The 12043-nt window shown below is 47.0% G+C and overlaps 1 protein-coding gene across 2 annotated transcripts in view; it reads right to left on the bottom strand.

Annotated features, from left to right (window-relative positions):
- The window catches only part of LOC144145520 (uncharacterized), a gene marked incomplete in the record, with an annotated part of 396732 nt that overhangs the window by 225546 nt on the left and 159143 nt on the right, over nucleotides 1-12043 (bottom strand). The window contains 1 exon segment of one of the 2 annotated variants that reach the window (XM_077677175.1): nucleotides 9669-9724. 2 annotated transcript variants of the gene reach the window in all.

Below are 12043 nucleotides of genomic sequence, written 5' to 3'. Positions count from 1 at the left end.
TCTCTCTCTGTGGAGTGAAGTCCCATCAACGCAAATCTCGAAAAACAGTCATTTTTCTCTCCCTGATAGTGAAGCTGATAGGGTGAAGCTTTAGATTTAAATGCTGACAAAAAAAATATATGCCTTTTCTTTTATTCTATCGATGATCCGTCCGTTATGCCGAGCGCACTGTGAATCAAATTCGGAAAACATCTAACGATATCGCTTAACAATTATTGTTAGCTAACAAGCTTACCGCACCCCACATGCTAGAGATTCATCAAACAGCGATGTCTTCGGTACTCGGGCGCGGCGTGTGTAGGATGTATAGAAAATTGCGTAATACTCGTGGGTTTCTCCATGGAACTATACTTCCCCTGTCTGTCGTCCTGTTGTTCCTTAATAATAAGCCTCGATGTATTGTCTGGTGCGGCACGCGTAAAGCGCAGCTATTTTTAATGCCCAAAATAGATGGATATCGATCTTTGGACATGGCTTCCAAGTTCCCTCACGCGCCTGACCCTCCGGCCTAAGGACCACTGGACTCGGGTGTACTGCCTTGTCTTAAGGATAGAGGTGATAGAGCCCACATGTGTTTCTTTTTAGGCTAATTCATAGGTAAATTATAGCTCTGCTGAAATGCTTTCTCAAGTCCAGCTGACAGTTTTTCCTAAAACCACACAAAAATTCCGCCATTGCCCTTTTTCTAGCCCCTGTAGCAAGCACTGTTCCTTGTTAAGTGTCTGCGTTAAACGGTTTTCTGATCGTTTTTTTTTTAATTCGTGTACCAGCACAAAGACTTATCGGAGCTGTTCCTCCTAGTTGAGTGTACCCGATGATTGGTTCGTTGATTAATTATCGTTGCCGCTACTGTCCCAGAAAATATGACACTCCACTAAAGAGCACCTTCTGCCCGTCTGCTGTTCTTCGTCTTGGACAGTTTAGAAAGGATCATCAACAAATGCATCTCCAGTTATCATTGCTACATTCTAATTTCATTCCCATTAAGGGCTAGATGCCCACGAGTTTCCAATTTCTGAAGTATCGCATTCATCAGGTACACAACGGCATACCCAGCGCTGTCTGCCAAAAAAAAAAAAAAAAAAAAATCTCATTAAGCTCCTGCCCAAAACGAGCAAACGCCAGTTCCCCTAGTCTGTCCAGGAAAGCCCCTTTTCCTCTTTCCCTACTCACGGCGGACCGTCGGCCAAGATGACCCGCGCGCAGCGAACGCGCAGATTACATAGAAAATACGCGGAGGCGTGGGGACAGCCATTACTTCTAAAAGACGGGGGTGGGGCGCGGCCGAGCGAGGACACGAAGTCGGGCGGTCGGCGCTCCCCGTCAGCGTTGAGCGCAGCGTCTTCGTTCTGGCTTCCTCGCACGCCGTCGGCGCCGTCGTCGTATGCCTGCCTTGCGGGAGCTTCAGAGCAGTACCCTGCTATTTGCAATTGGGAAAGTCACGCCTGCGTTAGCGCCCTGACCTCGCACTGCCCATAGGTCGGTTGTGCGACGCTAATGGACGCGGTATGTGTTCGAAATTATTTTCAACCCTCGCGTGCGTATCGTTGCGACAGTCTCTGCATTGCCAAAGCCTAGGACTAATTACAGTAGCCATAGTTTTTCGCCCCGTTGCACCTTCCCGGATTTTATTTATTCAGAGCCTGTTCGGAGATCAAGTAACCCCGATAGGGAGAAATAGTGGTTTCGAGCGAATTGGTATTTTAAGTAACTTGAGGTTTGGGGACGATCTACATCTCTGCGGTAAACAATCCTGACGTGTGCAGCCAAAAACGATTCAAGATTTGCATAGGGAAGGCTAAATTTCGGGTAGGTGTGTACACTTACCTTGCATAAATTTGTCAGTGGTGACCAAAACCACAAAAAGAAATCAGGCCAATAATTCCTTTATAGTGGCATGCATTCGGGGAGCACTCTCAAGTGAAGAAAAGTCGACTACTTTTGTGGCTACAAACAAGGTAGCGAATCAATGCTCACTTCAGGAGACCGCCCTTCCTGAACTGAAACTTGGTGTCTCACAAAAGACCTTCAAATAAAACTTGGATAAACGCAAGCAGAAATGGGAAGAACGCCGACAGGTGCCAGGCCTGGGGGTAGGAAACTACCGTCACGTGGTGTGGTTAAGGTACGTGACGTAGAGACTCTAGCTCAGGGCCAGCGCACTCTTCTCTCTCCACATGATACAATAAAACGTGCCTCGACGGGCGGGGTTCAGTAAAAAAAGTCGCTCCTCGACCGAATTCGGACTCTCTTCCGCATAACAATGTTTATGGAAGTACGGAATCTCTTCCGTTGCAGTCTGTGTTTCTTCTTCTTTTTTGACTGAATGTGACGTACGCGGCAGGCGGAGGGGAGGAAATTGATCTGGCTTCCGCCTATTATGAGGTAGTGGATTTCGGTGGGGTAGCAGTTTATCACGATTTGAACATCCCTTGGATGACGAAGACGATGATTTGCCTTCGTATGATTTCGCTAGCAACTTGGCGCCCGCCCCCGTACACTGTCCGCTTTTTGATTTCATTACTGCTAGAGCATATAATTTCCACATGCGAAGCATACCTCGGCAAAACATTGACTCGTTAAAAATTGAAAGTAATGTTTTTACAACGACAAGCTTTGGAAAACTCAAACCATCCACGGTTTTTCGAGAATAAACAAGTTTATTCCCCATCGGATGCGGAAGGCTGATTGCTAGCATATAGTACATAAAGGTCTGTTTTTTGGCCGAGTTGGCGCATGTTAGCAAAAAATTTTAAACTGCCAGAAAAACAAACGACCGCGCACAAAGAAGGACACAGATTCCAAAGTACTCCCGTTGTAACGGCACCGGCTCAATATCAGTTAACCAATTTGACCATAGTATAAGTCGGTGACGTGCCTTTACATTTTAATGGCGTAACAAAAAGAGGGAGCCATTTTACCCTTTGCATGCATGCACAGGAATGAGGTTGCCAATGTTACTGATTTCGCGGAACACAACTGTTTCTTCTCAAAAATAAACATACGGTGCGTCAGATCCAATCTACGCCAACCCTCCCAGAGTCGCCCTTTCTTTTTCTTCTTTTTTTTATCCGGGAACTGTCAGCTGATTCATAACTTCAACGCATGAACTCAAAAACACGAGGTTAGAATCTCGCGTTTTCTCCCGTGAATAGTTCAGCGAGTCGTGCCAACACGGCATCGTTATACATGAGACGCTAGTCCTTTCAGCTGACCCTAAATATATTTTCTTGTCGTTGCACGCCGCAGGCGCGCCAGCGCTGAGTAACGACAACGTGCGGCAGTTTTCTCCGGAAAATGCGCTTCCTTTCTTCATCTTTCGCGGAGGCGCGCCCGGGCCTGACTCACATACGGGATGCTCAGAGGCAGCAGGCGCCGTGGAAGCCGTCTGCGGAAAGACGATGCGGAGTGAAGCGTAGGAAGGAAAGAGGCTTTCGCTGGGCGAGCGCGGAATAGGCGTCGTGGGGGGAAGAATTTCGGACTCTGGAAGCAGTCGACGGGTTTGAAACCATGAAGGGGTTGCAGTGTTCCCCGGAAAAAGAGAGCCAAGAACATTTCGCGCACTCGCGCAAGGTCGGTAAGGGCTGAATAGCGACACCAAAAAGATTAAAGACAAAGTGCAAGTGGAAAAAGAAGGATCCGAATTGGGACGCACAGACACGGTGCAGGCATCGTCAATTCCAAAGACTAAAGAAAAAAATAAAACGGCGACGCGGCGGAGAGGGGGTGGTGAAGTGCAATCGGAGTGTATACAGGAAACGGCCAGTGCAATGGCGTTGACGGAGTATATTTCGAGCGCTATGCTCAGAAGCGACGACTCCGGACGCTGAGAGCAGAGTAGTACTATACCGCTTCAAGCTAATGAAAAAAGCACGCACCAGAAAAAAAAAAAAGTAGTGAAAGCGGAAGTGAGGGTGCTTGTTGCGGAGATGGATTGGAACATGCGACCAGCTGGTGCTCTGTGACTAACACCGACCGTAACAGCGCGCATGTGAAAGGTGAGAAGGGGAATTATATGGGGGCCAGAAAAATGGAACGTATATCGTCATTCAAAATGCACATAATTTGCGCGAACCATAATTACTATTCATTGGACGCACATTTCTCCTGTACCGCTATAAAACAAGTCAGAAAAATTCATGAAATAAGAAAAAGTGGGAGCATAGAAGGAATTTTTTCACCGAGCAAAAATTCAACGTTGTGAACGGTACAGGTTGCGCCGCTAGTTGCATAATTGTAGTATATCGCCGCGTGAAGCGTTCACATGGCCACGTTCGGCTGATCTGCCTATTGTGTCGAATGAGAATCCAAGCAAGTTTGAAACGATGTCTTAGGGGCCAAGATAAGTAGGAGCAGTATTGCCTTGGGCAGCAGCGGTAATAAAAAATTTAGAGCGTACCCTAAAATAAATAAATTGACCGAAGACGTATTCTTGCGGAATAAGTATGAATCGGCTGGATGCCGGTAAACTAACAAAGGACGCCAGAGACCGACCGACCGACCGACCGACCGAGGAACCCACTGACTGACTGACTGACTCTGGCCGACCGACCGGACTGGCTTACTGACTGAACGACTGACTGATTTACTAACTTACTGACTGACTAATTACCGACCGACCGACCGACCGACCGACCGACCGATCGACCGACCGACCGACCGACTAACTGACTGACTGACTGACTGATTGCCTAACTGACTGACTGACTGACTGGCTGACTGGTCTTCGCCCAGGCAAAACCGCTTTCCGCGGTGGGGAGTTTAAGAGTAAAAAAATAAGGGTAAGAAAGGTCGAGATAATGTTTCCCCGTTGCATAATGGCGAAATTCTCCCTACATAACCGCTGGGTTAGGAGAACGAACCTTGACTCCTGTATTTTGCAACCAGCCATGCGTACGAGCGCATCTGGAGAGTGCTGATAGGTTTCTCTCTTGTTCGATGCTCCAAGATGGCATAAAAAATAGTCGGCATGATTTCACAGCACCAAAGGAAGACGATGGAAGAAGTAAAGACAGAAAACAAACTTTCCCGAAATTCCACTCTATCCCATAAAAATATTTTATGCAAGCAATAGATTCATAGTTGTTCAAGATGCATTCATGAGCAACTACATGTGTGTTGGGGTGGGGTGGGGGGTTGAGCCAAATCATTTAAAGACCCTTGGACCTTCGTAAATGGTGCCGCACACACGTACGCAATAAAGCACTGCGATCGCTTGCGATGAGTGCGAACACAAAAAAGTATGTTGTAAACTTCGCCGCTGCGGTAACGGAGGAGAAGGAGGAGGAATAAACATTTAATTGAGCACTTAATGTTGTTGGGTTGACCGCCAGGTGGGGGACCTCCTTAGTCCAGGAAGCCTGGGTCTTGGCGGCCTGTCTCGCCCGGTCTACCAGATGTTCGTGATCCGGGTTGGAGCTGGTCAACCAACCCTCCCACAGCTCAAATGAGGGATTTCGGTTTCGGGTAAGGGATGGTGTGTGGCGGCACTCCCATACCATGTGGTAGAGAGTTCATGGCTCCACGCAGAATTTACAAGTGTATGTGTACAATGTCGGATGAATTGAGTGTAGTAATGTACCATGTGGAAATATGTTAGTTTGTAGCTGTCTGTGGATGACCGTGTCTTCGCGAGACATGCTGAGATGTGGAGGCGGGAAGGTTCTTCGTCCCAAGCGGTAGTGGGCCAGGATTTCACTGTACCTTCTCATTCATCACTGGAAGGGAATGAGGCGGCTCATGCCTCAGCCCGAGCTCATACTCACCGGGCGTCTCCTTCTGGGATGTCAGCCAGTCCTTCGATAAGCCCAACGAGAGAAACAATCCCCAGAAGGTACAGTGAGATCCTGGGGTAACGGGGTAAAAGAAAATACCCCCCCCCCCCAACCAAGAAAAAATAAAGAACAAAATACAAACAAGTGCCGTGCTCCGAAATGAACGCGGTTCAGCAGGCTGCTTGGGCGAGTGACCGACACTGCTCTCTGCAGCAGCGTGACAGGTCAGCCGAAACAATCTGTCGCAACAATGGCTCCGGATTGACATGTCTTTTCGGAAACACGCCGCGCAGGTTTCACGGAGACCCTTTGTTCGAACTAATTGATTCGTGCGTAGCGGAGCATTCCGGGCCGCACATCTAGGCCTGTCCATTATTTCCATTCGCTCGTCGCCTCCGACGCACATCTCGCTCATCGACGCGGAAACGTTGAAAGGGGGGCCTTCGGTTGTCGCTTTTCCCCAGTTTATAGCGGCGGCCTGAATCGAACGAGGGCGGAATAGACGTTCCTGTCAAGTGCTCGCTATTGTCAGAGCCGCTCAAGCGCTGACGTTATGTGCCGCGCCTCGCAGATGCGTAAACAAGGATTTCTAGAGGCCTGCTGACATCTGCCCGGACACCGCTCTCAGGAACGGTATAATTGCACGGGAAATTTTAAAATATTCCCCGCCGGATACTGGCTGCCTCCTTAATCCCGAAAAGAAGGGGCATTTTATGGGTCGCTTTTTTTTTTTTTTTTGTAATGCCAAGTCTGAGGGCAGCATTTGCCTAGCTCACCCGCGAAATGAATGTTAATTACGCCTTGGCCTTGGTGTGACAAGACATTTATAGCGCGGTTATAGTTTCATGTTCTTGCCGGCGCATAATGAAAGCACTGAAGTAAATGCGCGACCAAGGGAAACAATAAAATTTAGGAATATGCCCATTCGATAACAATGTCTAACAAATTTAAACACGATTTGAAAACATAGGTATGTTAATGTTGCAAAATACTGTTGAGGTATCCGAGATAATTATGGTTAAATACCATGCTATATCTACGCCTATATTACTCACAGACCAAAGATGCATACTTCAAAAGCAAAGGACATTCAGCTGTGGAAACACCCAGCACTACAGCAATGACGGACGGCTGTGTACATTGGGGGAGGGGTGATTAGGCGCTGAAAGAATGGCCTGCTTTTGCAAGCTAACATTTTTAATGCGTAGCATCCTTTGCCGAGTACCCCCACAGCCAGGAACGTGTAACGCCCTGCATTTCCTCAAAAATGTGAATATCGCGGAAGTTCCACCTGTGATCGCTATAATAGCATAAAAAGAGATAACTGGTCACACAAAATTTTGAAAAACTAAAAAATAAGATAAATACAGAAAATTACGGAAAACGTCGAGACGTGCAACGCACACACACACGCACACGCACATGCACGCACGCACGCACGCACACATACACGCACACACACACTGTGAACACAGAAACACACATTAACACATAGCGCATGAACACAGAGGTGGAGAGCGAGATAGAGAGGGAGAGTGAGAGAGAGAGAAAGTACGTGTGAGCCGATTAAACACAGTGTGCACTAGAGACGCAATGAATATTCATGTCTTCAAACGCAATAAAGTATCTCTGACTATGGCTCTACAACTTTGTATTCTTCGCCACGAATTTTTTCTGCTGGGGTGTGTTTAATGGAAGTTTGCACGTGGTCGACAAAGAAAAATACCTGCCTTCTGGTTAAAAGAAGTTAATGTTGGTGTGATCGTTCCCGCGAGTAGAAGCACGGAGATATTCTTCAGCACTAAGAAAGTTTCCAAGATTCGCATCAGTGACGGCCTTTTTCATCGATAGTATCAGAGGGATTTAAAAAAAAGTAATCTGAAACGTGAGCAACTGGATAATTAACAATCGTTTCAGGAAAGCCCGACTCACGACAGAGATAACCTCGAGCCGGGAGCATTAGGCACAAGTTTGCGCGCTATAAAAACGTATAATGCGTGCCAGCGCTCTTTTCTTACCGCGGTGTTTACATAAATGGCTCGCACGTCCCCGACAAACCGGCATTAAGGCGGAAAATGCAAGAAATAAGTAGACAAGGACCAAAACTTCGACGAAGAACAGCGATAAGTATGACAGCTACCTCATAAATCATGGTTTTCCCCCCAAAGTTCGTGCGTCACTTCAAATCGAGCTCTCCGATTTTCTCTTTCTTTAGTTACTTTCAGGCGCTAACGCCCGCAAAACAGTGCTGTTTTATGCTATGTTCCCACAGAGAACGCCACGTTTCACGTTTCAGAACATCGATGGGCCCTCTGAGCTCGCGATGGCGCGATATGCACCTAATCGATGACCGCACAAAGGAGTGAATGCATTGATGCATAATTACGTCTTATTGATTGCGCCTGGGCTCATTAACTACAGTCACTGCAGTGACAGCAAGCACGATTTTTAATCACCCCGCCCATCGTTCAGCCTTAAAAGCCGATTCCTTTGTTTAACGTCTCTCTTCGTCGCAAGGTTTCACCATCATGGAGCAAAATCGGCCTTCGATGCATGACCCGTTACTGCCCGTCTTATCTATTACTCCATTATCAAACACAATCTTTCCCAACCTCAGATTCGTGCCCTTTTTCATTATTTAAACCTCTCCAAGATCCGGGTATATTGTGGAGGCGCAGGTGGACGATCCTGTCGAGTGCACCACTTCTATATATAACGCCGCAAGGGCGCTATTCTTGACCGCACAAATTCCCAGGGAAATGTGAATTTGCCGGAAGTCTTTTCTGATTGGCTTTCAATTTTGGTCACGTGCTTCCGGCTGACAAAACGGTTGCGTGTGCTTTCGTCACTTTGACGTTTCATGACGTTTACTATCAACAGCTCTAAAGTTTGCCTTATTTCTCTCTACGTAAAGTGCAGAATTCTCGGCCGGCAAGGAAAAACGATGAAATTCAGCGGACATGACAACGTAGGTCTGCCTTTGCCATTCAACAACATTATGGCTTGCAGGTAGCGCCATCTCTGTGATCGGCCGAAAAGATGTGACGTGACGTAAACAGTTGAATAGGATATATACGTCACACATTGGCAACTTTAGTCTGCGCAAAAATGACGTGGTAATACGTAACAGCTTGCAAATGGCGGCTGCTTTTGCCGCGAAATAGGGCAAAAAAAATTCACCGCAATAGTGAAATGGCCGCCCTCAGTACGAAAATGCTGAAAAGAGTGAACTATTTTGCTGAAGCAAGACATAAAAGACTGACGTGGCGCTCATAAACGCTGTTTATTTTTCCTTCGTGCCTGGAAGCACTGTGAAAGCGATTAATATTGCCAGCACAGAACGTAACTCCGTGATTGGCTCACGGCAGCATGGATTCGCTTCGTATTCCCTGTTATATTTTTGCGATTATCTTTGAAGCCGCCACTGAATACATTTCTTGCCGCAGCTTACAGCAAGCCGGCAAAAAATAGCGGCGATACAGCTTCTGTGACGTTATAAAAGTACGCAAAGGATGCCCGCACCTTGAAGAGCGTAGAAAAGAAGAAAAAAAACCTTTTTGAGCTAGTTTCTACGTTACTTGGTGTGCGAGGAGCAGTCATATTTGGCACGGGTATTTTATGGCCACGTAATTTAAGGACTGGATGCGCTTGTTCAGCATGTCCTATAACAGTTCCATATAAAACAAGTTCGAAGAACTTGTCTCTCCTCTTCAATGCATACCCCGCTCGTGCTGTGAAGCCTCGCGCAGTGACACTATTGGTCGGCTATTACTCATCTGACATTTGTCGCGCACTAATCTGTACTCTCCCATTCACATTTTCTGGTGGGTCATGCAGATTCATTAATTTGGCAGTACTCTCTCAAAATTTGCGGAAAAATAAGGTGTGACTTACGGTAGACGCATAAAAATGATGAATTCGGCGGCGAAGAGTGCGTCAAGGCTTGAGATCTGTAAACCCGTGCAAGATTGGCGAGTTGCGTCCCCATGTCACATAGAAACATTATAGCGCTTAACAAAACACGAAGACGAACAATTTTTTAGTGTCAGTCATTACCTTAATCCGCACATAAATGCGTATAAAGCCGTCTAACCGGGAGCATAGAGTTGTTGACACACATGACAATTTCTGCAAATATGTTTTTATTTCACATATTAAACGATTTTTAACCTTTACATCACGCACCAATAGCTAAGCTCAGGCGCAGCCGGTGATGTTTTTGCTGGTATATGGCTTCAATTATCCAACATAACTCTTGTTTATTCCCTACAGCTTTGGAGCATCCCTAAGCGTGCTTTCCAGGATGATCGATGGTAGCTTATTTTCTAGTTTTCTGTCGGAAAATTCTGGTTTTACATGTGTGAGTGTTTAATGTAAAGGTCAAATATTTATTTATTTTGCCAGTTGCTTGGAAATGTTCGAGGTACGGTACGTATATGTATGCGCCTTCTTGGGTCGCTTTTCTTGCGTGAAAAAAAAAAAAAAAAACCTTCCCAGAAAGCGCGCACGCAAGCACACACGCACACACGCACACACGCACACACACACGCGCACATGCGCGCACGCACACGCACACCCACGCGGACGGAACTATACGGGACAGGTACAGCCGGCCCACCGGAGATATATAAAAAAAAGTTTAGAAAAATGACCACAGCTCAGGGGCACTCTTATTCCGCTGGTACGTTTGGACCTAAAAGTTTTTTGGGGCCGGCCAAAAATACGCCATGACGTGAGAAGCCACTTTTTTACCGGTTATATTTAAAGCATGCGAGCAGATACATTTCGTTTGGTTAATTATTTGCACGTATTCGCGCGCTCCAATTTCGATAGCAAATATGTGTAGTTTCCGTTCCAGGTCGTGGTGGCCGTTTGTGATTTTGGCGCAGATTAAATATACCCAGGAGGTGTAAATAATTCCAAAGCCCCTCGACATTTTAGGCATAGAATGTGTTCAGCGGCACCTAAGCCAGCTTCAAGCTATTGTGCTTGCATGCGTGGATACTTTTACCAAGGAAGGAAGGAAGGAAGGGTGTAGAAGGAAGGCAGGAAAGTTGACTTGGCTAGAGCCTAGTTTGCTATCTTGCACGTGGTAAAAGGAAAATAGGCAGAAAAAGAGAAAGCAAGGAATGAAGAAAAGTGGGAGCAGACAGGTAGGCCCAGCGCTGAAGCACTAAAGGTTGAAGTTCAGTGATTGTCACTGGAGTCTTTCAGTCTACAGTCTGGTGTTTAAGTTCGTCGCCCGTAGAAAGCGTAAGAGTTCCTAAGTCGCCTTCTGAGCGGATGACAGAGAAGGCCAGTGACACAGAATCTTCTCCTCCGAAAATGGCCGCTGAGAGTCCAGGCTCCTCAGTGTTGACGACAGCTTTTTTCTTACGGGCGAGTAGCGTGGGCACTCGCATAAAACGTGGCGTATCGGCTCCGGCGTGCCGCACGTTTCGCACTCCTCACTTGCGGCGATTCATATTAAGTATAAGTAAGCATTTGTGAATTCCACCCCCAGCCAGAGACGGCAGAGAAGAGTTGCGTCAGACCGTGGGAGGCTTAGTGGAAGGGGACGTTGCAGGTGCGGGTCAAGGGCACCAATACGCGCACATGTGAATTCTTCTGTAGACCATTTAGAGTGTTGTTTCCCGGGCAAGAATGCGGAGGGCCCTAGCTGCGTCCGTCCTAGACAATGGGATGTGTACAGTCGTCGCTGTTTGACGCGCCAAACAGGCGAAAGCGTCCGCACTTCCGTAGCCGACAATGCCGCAGTGGCTGGGAAGCCACTGCAGGGTAACATCATGACCCCCCTGGGCAGCATGGTCGTACACCATTTTTATTTTTGTTAGGAGCTTACCAAATATTTTAAAAATAGAATGCAGATTCCACGCACTGTGGAGTCGATCGGACGCTGTAACTGCCTGCTACTCCCTCGTTGACAAGAATGAGATATCTGTGCTTGTGCACAACTTTTTGTCATAGTGACTTACAGGAGGCGGAAGAACAATACATCAGGGTTCACATCATTCGCCTCGACATAAACGCAAAAATTTCGCCCCCCCCCCCCTCCCCCACCCTTCCATGGAGATGTGATAACTGAGGGAACAGCGGAGCCGCCGGTCCTCAATAGGTTTTAACTTGGCTTTTCTTAGGTCTGCCCCATTCTTAAAAGAAAGATGGTTAAAAAGCGAAGCTTTCTCCATGCATGCTGAGTAAGATCGAAGTACACATTCCCCCCTCCTAAAGTCCAGAATCTAAATTCCAAAGTCCGAAGCCAAAGTCCA

This window comes from Haemaphysalis longicornis, unplaced genomic scaffold, assembly GCF_048455015.1.
Source record: "Haemaphysalis longicornis isolate Haplotype H1 unplaced genomic scaffold, Haemaphysalis longicornis Haplotype H1 scaffold_7, whole genome shotgun sequence".
NCBI classification, from domain to species: Eukaryota; Metazoa; Arthropoda; class Arachnida; order Ixodida; family Ixodidae; genus Haemaphysalis; species Haemaphysalis longicornis.
The sequence above is the reverse complement of the archived record's forward strand: the minus strand, read 5'-3'. Positions and strand labels throughout refer to the sequence as shown.